This window comes from Alexandromys fortis, unplaced genomic scaffold (genome assembly GCF_014885135.2).
Source record: "Alexandromys fortis isolate MF-2015 unplaced genomic scaffold, M_Fortis_MF-2015_v1.1 scaffold_97, whole genome shotgun sequence".
Lineage (NCBI taxonomy): Eukaryota > Metazoa > Chordata > Mammalia > Rodentia > Cricetidae > Alexandromys > Alexandromys fortis.
Genome location: NW_026067981.1, coordinates 258445 through 267253, shown reverse-complemented (window position 1 = coordinate 267253; position 8809 = coordinate 258445). Strand labels below are relative to the sequence as shown.

Sequence of the window (8809 nt, the reverse complement as noted above, 5' to 3'; positions counted from 1 at the left end):
CTCCCAGCAATATTTGTTCCTTCCAGCAGAAGCGCCCTTGGTGGTCATGAGCCCCAGTTGTCTGTACCGGTTCTCTGTCTTGTGTGGTCCTGCTACGGCTAATAGAAGTCTCTTTGGGTTCCTCCACACAAAGACATCCTGTGGACAATAACTTACCAGGGCTGAGATCTGGCTGCGTTCTAATGACTTCTCTATCCCCAGAGCCTGGAGTCCCTACTCCTGTTTATACTGGTGACCATTTGCCGCCTAGGTGGAAACACCTTGTCTTTTTTTATCTTCTTCATGTAAAGCATTGCTGTGGAAGACAAAATATGATTGCCTGCGAACCATTTTCCTGTCCTTCTGGTTTTGGGAAGATTTTAATCCCCAGCCTTGCGTGCACCTGGGAGTGACAACGAAGAGAAACACACCGAGAGTATGGGACCACATGACTTGGTTTGGCCTTGCTGCAAAACCTTTCCCATGAGATCTTCCATGCATTCTTCATGAAGCTGGAAGCACAGGATTAGAACTTGGTAGCATCACAACTGAAGGCCTGAGCCATGAGCCATAGTGTAGAGGTGAGGGCTCAGAGAGAAAGAGAGAGAGGGAGAGAGGGGGGGGAGGGAAGGAGGGAGGGAGAGAGAGAGAGCAACCCTGGGGCTATGCAGATGAGAAATGAGGTTTTATTTTGTGAAATTCTGAGATTTGGGGATCCATCTACTATTATGAAATAGTCTAACTTTCCTTAACTGATATATTTATTGTGTAAGGCAATTATCCATCCCTACATAATGCCATGGACGTTCCTTCTGCATTTCCAAATGGAGTCCTTTATATGTATCCAACTTCATTTTAAAAAGTTCCAAGTAGCAAATCTCAATCCCAGAGAACCTAGACAACAATGAGGACTCTAAGAGAGACATCCATAGATCTAATCTACATGGGAAGTAGAAAAAGACAAGATCTCCTGAGTAAATTGGAAGCATGAAGACCATGGGAGAGGACTGAAGGGGAGGGAGAAAGCAGGGAGGGGAGCAAAGAAAATGTAGAGCTCAATAAAAATCAATAATTTTAAAAAAAGCTCCAAGTAGACTTGCGTACTGAATCTTAATATTAAGGAGATTGGCATTTATAACAATGCCTGTATCCCTTTAGCTAAGTTATATTTGGGTGACAAATGACCTCCAAACTAAGAGTGACATGAACAGTTTTTTTTTTCAAGTTAAATGTCCATTATGGGTCAGGTGAGGTTCTACTCCATGTCCTCACTGAGAGATCTAGAGTGACAATGTAGCTTCCACTTGGGTCGTGGATAAGGGAATCTGAGCCCAGTGATTGCGTGCTGTCTCTTAAAACTTCTGCTTATAAGTGACAAATGTCAATTCTGCTTCCACGTAGTTGTCTAAAGCAAGCCTCGTGGCTTAAGCTGATGTTGCGTAGCTTGATATATCCCTCTCAATGGAGGGATATCACAGGAAGGAGAACTGGAATACAGTCATCCCTCACAATCCTCTGAAGACACCACAGTAACTCTGGCTACTTCTCAAAGATGGAGACAGAACTTTATACCCTAATACTCAGCACCTCACACAGTGCAAGGTGGTAGATCAGTTGTTTTCTGCTAGTTTGTTGCTACCTTTGATATGATTGCTGATGAACAAAATAGGCTCAGTCAGACTAGCTTGAGAAAATTCTTAAGACCTGTAACCTATGTAGAAGTGTCTTTTAAACAGCCAGCTTCACTTAGTTCAGAGAAATGTTCATCTCAAGATGCTCTAAACCTTTCCCAAATCCATCACCCTCAGCCCATCGTGTAACACCAGTCTTGCTGAAAAATGAAGTGAAGATGCTTGTGTGTCGCTTATTAGTAACATGCACGAAAGTACAATGGTTTCTGAAATTAATAATAGAAAATTTATGTGGATTCTGATGGGAAATCTCTTTTTTCCCTCGTTCACATGAAAGGGAAGCCCCATCTCTCCTTCCATCCTTTTTGGGAAGCACCCAAGGGGCATTTTCTTGTTTCTTCCCATCTCACACATATTTCTTGCTAAAGTAATAATAGTTAATCTATGCTTAAGAGTCTGTTACTCTCTGAGTTGGGTCCTCTTCCTAGAAAGAGGCATTAGAAGCAGAAACAAAGAGGGGTTGGAATTCAATGGGTGGGTTCTTGCTTAGTATGTAAGAGGGCATTGATTTGATCTGTGATACTGTAAAGAAACAAGATCAGACCTCAAGTTTTTTTTTTCTGGTGGTGATGGTGAAATGGATAAGGAGTGTATACTCTCCTCTTCTTTGCAGTCATCGATGATTGTTAAAGAGACCAGTTTATGGGGTTCCAGTCTTCCTTGGCCTCTTTACCCTCCTTTTTGTTAACCTATGGGACAGTCAGCCAGTCAGGACTTCTTGGCATCTTGGTAGACTTAATGCCCCAGCTCTTGACTTAGGAAAACCCAGTTTGGCTTATGATCCATGCTGAATGTTTTAGTAAGTATTTCAGTAATTTTATAGTGTTTCTGCATCTTCACTAATGAACAGTTAGTGTGCATGTGGGTTACTCTGGATTTATTTGGTGTTTTCAACCTTGAGAAGAATTGGAGATAGTAATTAGGTCCATTCTTGTGGTGATTGTGTGAAGTCCTATAGTTTTGGAATAGTAGGATTTTCTTTTAAGGCATGGTACTCAGTTTAGAATTTATATAAGAAAAATGGTTTGTTTTTTCTATTAGCTAGATTACTAATATTTGTAGTATTAAAGCCATCCTCTGCATGACAAAATTGGGGAAAACTTCAAATAGAAAAATGGGCAAAGGCTATTTACTGCTAGTTCATTAAAGAAGTAGGTGAAGAAAAATTAAATATACTCTTTCCATGCTATGCTTAGATGATATAACCATGTTTTGTGGCTTTCCATTTACAGGTAAGGACTCTCAAGTTTGTAATCTCTGGTTTTAATGTTTCCTTGGGGCAGTGGATTTGCATATTCATCCACACTTACATCTCTTCTGTAATGGCAAAGATTTCTTAAAAAGACAATTCCACGTTTGGAAAAGAATGATGCTCCAACATCCTTCAGACCCGCTTCTCTCCCTTAGCATTCACTCAGGCCCAGGGGCTTAAAACATGAACTGAAGGATATCTATGACTCTTCCCTTCCTTGCCCTCACATACTACAGGTTTTATTGAGCCTACCATCCACATTTCTTGAATCTGTTTACTATTCTCTTTTTGGCAACCTGCCTAGATTTCTTCATTTCTCCCTTTGATCTCCACTGACTCAATCCATTTTTGGTATATTTATTCAGAGGGCATGACTGAAACTATTTGATTGCCCGAGTACTATTTCAATGGTTTTCCGCTTCATCTGTGGCCTTGATTCCCAAGCAGAGGCCGTTCTGTGTCCAGGTGATATCTGGCGCAACAAATGTTACAGTGAGGTAGCACAGAAGTGCAAGGCCTGCTGTCAGTGTCTCCTAGGTAGGACCCATGGAGGCTTACTAACGCCTTGCAGTGCACAGGGCAGCTCTACACATCAAGAATTATTTGATAAAAAAAGTTAATAGTGCTGAGAGAAAGTCTACACTCTGTCTTCAGCTAAGAAGCCTTTCGGAACCTGGTCTTACCCACTTCTCAGTTCATATTCTGTCTCCTTTTCCTTCCAGCTGTCTTCCTACACAAAGCCCTTTAATGGTGGGCTGCTCCCTTTGCTGGATATCACTTTTCCTGTCCCTCTTTTCTTCTTTTTTTTTTAATCACTTTCACTTTTTATAATTTTCTTTTCTTTAAAGCACAAAAATAAATATTTTGTTTGTTTTCCAGGGAATGGCCCAACAATGTACCATAGGCAGGATTGTAGACAGAGACTGCACTTTTGTTTCCCAGCTTCCCAGACCCAAATAATCACACAGAAACCATATTAATTACAACACTGTTTGGCCAATGGCTTAGGCATATTCCTAGCTAGCTCTTACAGCTTAAATTAACCCATAATTGTGATTTATGCTTAGCCATGTGGCTTGGTACCTTTTCTCAGTGAGACATTCTCACCTTGCTTCCTCTGTGTCTGGCAGTTAGCTCCATCTGTGTCTTTCCTCTTCCCAAAATTCTCGTAGTTTGGTTGACTCACCTATACTTCCTGCCTGGCTGCTGGCCAAACAGCATTTTATTAAACCAATATGATTGACAAATATTTACAGTGTACAAGAACATTACCCCACTGCACAGGAAAAATATCATACATTAATTTCTCATACTTTTGGAGTTAAAAGTTCTGATATTAGTGTGTTGGTAGGGTTGGTTTGTCGCTGATATCTCCCCTTGGAGTATGGACAGCTAGCATTATGCTGTCTCTTCATACTGTCTTCCCTCTATAGTCAATCTACATTTTCTCTTCTTATAAAGACACAAATAATACTAGGTTATGATCCATTCTAAGAACTTTATCTTTTCTTTTTAAAAACCCTATCTCCAAATAGGTAATGAAGTACAAAGGGTTAGGATTTTAATGTACAAGTGAGAACATAATTCAATCCTGAGTATACATATGTTTTCCCTAAAAAAAAATTAAGTTTTGTGTGCATGAGGCTTATTTTGTTCAATGCTATAGTGTCCAAAGCACTTAGACTGATGTTTGGCATATAGTTAATAATACATACTCGCTCAATAAATTAGTCAATTTGGTTAGTAGCAATGCCTATAGGATTTGATGACCAATGATACAAAAGAGTGTTACTAACAATTTATTGGTTCCCTTTGGTAGGAGTATCCCCTAAAGTGGAATATTTTTCCTTTTGGTGTCATGAACTTAATGAAAATGAAGACAGAGCTTCAACAACATACATTCACTCAAAGGCCAAGGGATGAAGAAGTGGGAGTATGTTTGACAAATCAGCTGGCCAGCCCCAAGAAGATGAAGCCTCTCAGAAATAGTGTGAGAATAACAAGGGAGAGATCAATGCTAATGTGGAGAGAACTTGGCAGACCTTTTCTTGGAGAAAGTTACAATTTTCCAGGAACTCGAGTGCTACCTCTTTTCACCCCTTTCATGGTCTGGTGTTTCCTGTTCTGTTGGGTGGTTTTTATTTTTTTAACCTTCATGGGGGAGAAGAGAAACCAGATGAGTTCTAAGGCAGGTTGACCATATTATGGCTCCAGAATTTTTTTCTCATATTAGCAATATGTCTACATAAAGAACTGTGTAATAATCTGATTGATCCAAAGGTTCAGACAGCCAAGGAGACACACATTATAAAATAGAAAATGTCGAACAATTTCATCTCATTCTAATTACCTATTAGACATCTGCATGCTAAATCAAGAGTTGGTGTTTATAATAAAATGTGTCTCTAACTCCCTGGTAAGTGACTTAGATAACAGATATCATTATAACCTACACATCAGATAATTCACACACACATACACATACACACACACACACATTTTGAAATAGAGTCTCACTGTGTAGCACTGCCTGGCTTAGAATTTGCTATGTAGACCACACTGGACTTAAACTTACAGTAATTCTTCTGCCTTTGAGTCCATATTTTCTTAAGGACTCAGGATTTCTCCAGTAGTGGGAAGCAGCCACAAAACACACTTTGTTGTTGTTGGTTCTTCTGCTTAGATTTTTAAAACAGGACTCTTGACTCTCAGATGAAAGCAACCCATTCCCAATGTGATGGCAAAGTCACTATGCTTTTCAGGAGAAAAGTCTGTGGAGGAAATGGTCCACTTGGAGAGCTGCTTATAGAATCTTTAATCATCAAATGGCCAATGAGCCCTTTACCACATAGACCAACAGTTTAAATGAGGAGTCGGGGCTACAGGCGAAATGTTTGATATTGTCTCACCCATTGGGGATGAAGGAGGTTGCCCAGGAAAGGTGTGTTGTCTTTTAGAACTTTAGAATGTCACATAAGGAAAGAAGTGACAGCAAAAGGGATTAACTGGGAGAAAGTGGAGAGATGCATTGGTTAAGATAAAGAGTAGGAAGAATGAGGAATAGCTGAGGGAGAGATGCAGAAGAGAGAAGCCTTGTGAAGAGTGAGATGGTTGGATTGGATGTAAATTTGGGGGAATCCTAAGGGACACATACTTAGGAGGTGACTGAGGATGAGGAGAGGTCCCATGGCCCAGACTGTGAGAGGGGACAAAAGAGAAATGCACAGGGTAACAACAGTGATGTGGATTCAGAAAAGAAAGAAAATATAAATAGTTGGTCTGGTCATTGCAATTTGCTTTCTTCTTTGCAGAAACTGTGCAATTAAAACAAAACAACCAGAACAAAGAAGAGAAGAAAACAACCAAACCACCCAAAACATGGCTGTTTTGAATTATTAAGGCTAGGCAATCTCCAACTAGTGAGGTGACTTTGAGTAGCCTTAGCCTGTAGAATTCTCTCTTTTCCTTTGTGAATATTAAGCAGGTAGATCAAATGATCTCTGGCACCTAACAGTTCTGCGACTCTAAAGCATTTGTTATTTTCTAATTCAAATCCCAGATATTCTCTTCTAATGCTCAGGGTTCTGTTTAGAACCCCAGTTCATACTACACAAGCTGTATGTTTAGGCCTGGCTAGCCCTATGTATTTGTTTTCTGAGTTGAAGTCTGCAGATCTTTAAGGGAGAAATACCATGTATCTTTCTGGAAATCACAAGTGACCTAATTTCTCTAGAATGGAACGTGACCACATTGTTTATATTTTGTTTGTTACCAGGCAATCGAGATGAAGACTCACTCCTAGGATGTTGTGTCAGTTGTCCTTTGTACCTTTAGTGCATCGGCAGAGGAAAGAGGGTAAAAGCTGCTTCGGGGAGCAGAGGCGGCTAGAAGGAAGGTAAACAATAAAGACACAGAAGCAAGATGGCAGTGGTGGAAGGGAAGAGAGAAGCCCTTGGTATAGTGGAGCATCAGAAAGCCTTTTCTGCCGATGAAGCACAGAAGACAGTAGTGCCACCCAGCTGATGATGTCCAGTCCCAGCAACGCCACACCACACGGCACTTGCCTCCGTCCAAATGGTGAGCTTCACAATGTGTTTCTATGATCTGGATAGTTTTACACCCAGCAGAATTATACCCTAAGCATTTCTTGGCAGGAACTGCCTCAATGCAAGGTCTATCAGCCCTTCGGAGGAGTGACTCACACACTTAATGGCTATGTGCCTTTCTCCGGAAGCTAAGCTGAGAGGACTTAGAAAACATTCTAAAAGATGCATTCTTTATTTTACCTTTGAAATGAGAGTTGGCTTGAACTGTGCAAACTATTTGCTTCTTGTTTCTTCAGCGTCACATATTTAGTTTCCATCACAGGAGGCTCTTCATGGGATGACTCACCATCCGGTGTGGACAGAGAACAAAGCTGGGTTAAAACTTTAACAGTATTGATGCCATGATGTCCCTCGGTGGCCATATTGGTTGTTTCCATATTCTCTGCAGCATTCCCCCACCACACACACATATACATGCACACACACACTTACAGATTTGCTATATTTCCCCCCTTTGCCTCCTCCATTTTCTTCTAATAAGATAAATATGGGAACTCAGAAGGATGGAAATTTGGCCATAATTGGCCATCCTGAGGGATGTGTACACATGCCAGATTTCAACACGCAACCAAAAAATCCTTCACTGTGCGTGCACGGCCTTCCATGAAGACCCCCTGTTGGGGCCTTCAGTGAAATATGGTCTTCTCAGAGGCCCTCTGTTGGGGTGTTCTGTGAAATATGGTCTTCTCAGAGACCCCCTATTGGAACCTTCAGTGAAATATGGTCATCTCAGGGACTCCTGTTGGGGCATTCAGTGAAATATGGTCTTCTTAGAGACCCCCTGTTGGGGCATTCTTTGAAATATGGTCTTCTCAGAGACCCCCTGTTTGGGCCTTCTATGAAATATGGTCTTCTTAGAGACCCCCTGTTGGAATATTCTTCGGCTGATTCTTTGGTGAGTGTTATTTTTGGGAAAAGGGCTGAGGAGGGACAGCAATCTGTAAGAAGAAAGTAATTAGAGACGTGGGACTAATGCAGCCTTTGCAAGACCGAAATAATCCAAAAAAGAGAACATAGCTTAGAGGTTTTAGACTTTACTTCAAGTCGAGGTTATCAATATTTTGTGGATCTCACTATAATCTTGTGATTTTTCTATTCATTTATTACTATACCTAAATCATTACTATTCAATGACATCGCCTGTCATTAACAATGATCATAAAAGAATTTTCATCTGTAAGCAATTCTTAAAATGAAATATTTGGGGAATGATTCTTAGCAAGGGCTGGCTCTTTGACAGTCACTGCAAAGGCCATGTGTACCCATCAGAGTGGAAATGATTAAAACCAGATCAATTCAATGACGTTACATGCTCATATGTTTATGCAGGGTTCATGGTAAGAACTTTTTCTTTCAAGGATTGGTACAGGTACCTCATGAGAGATATATAGGGACCTGGCACTATAGCTAAATTTCAAAAGTGATTGCTTACTATAATTTATTCTAATCTAGTCAACACTATTATTCTCAAAACTAAAAAGTAATTTCTGTTATTTTTATCCCTCTTCTATCCTTTTCTTGTGTCAATATTTTAAAGATTGAGCAACAACTGGAACAATAATTAATCTGTTTTAATCTTTCTTAACCAAAAGAGACTATACCTCCTGTGTATACAAATAATATCACCGGGCCTAGTGAAGAGAGAACAAAATTATGTTTGGATTTCTAGACTCAGTGGAAGTCTCTGAGGTGTTCAGCTCCTGATTAGAGGCCTATGTATGATCTTCCAGCCATGGCCATAGGCAACTGTGTAGTTTTTATCCAGCAGGCCTTCAGGGACA

At 40.4% G+C, this 8809-nt stretch overlaps 1 long non-coding RNA gene across 1 annotated transcript in view; it reads left to right on the top strand.

The window, feature by feature from the left end:
* LOC126511320 (uncharacterized) overlaps positions 1-8809 on the top strand; it is a 40883-nt gene continuing 32074 nt past the window's right edge. Inside the window, exons 1-2 of the long non-coding RNA XR_007594660.1 lie at positions 1-560; positions 6698-6999. This is a non-coding gene — a long non-coding RNA (uncharacterized lncRNA). The remainder of the gene's footprint in view (positions 561-6697; positions 7000-8809) is intronic.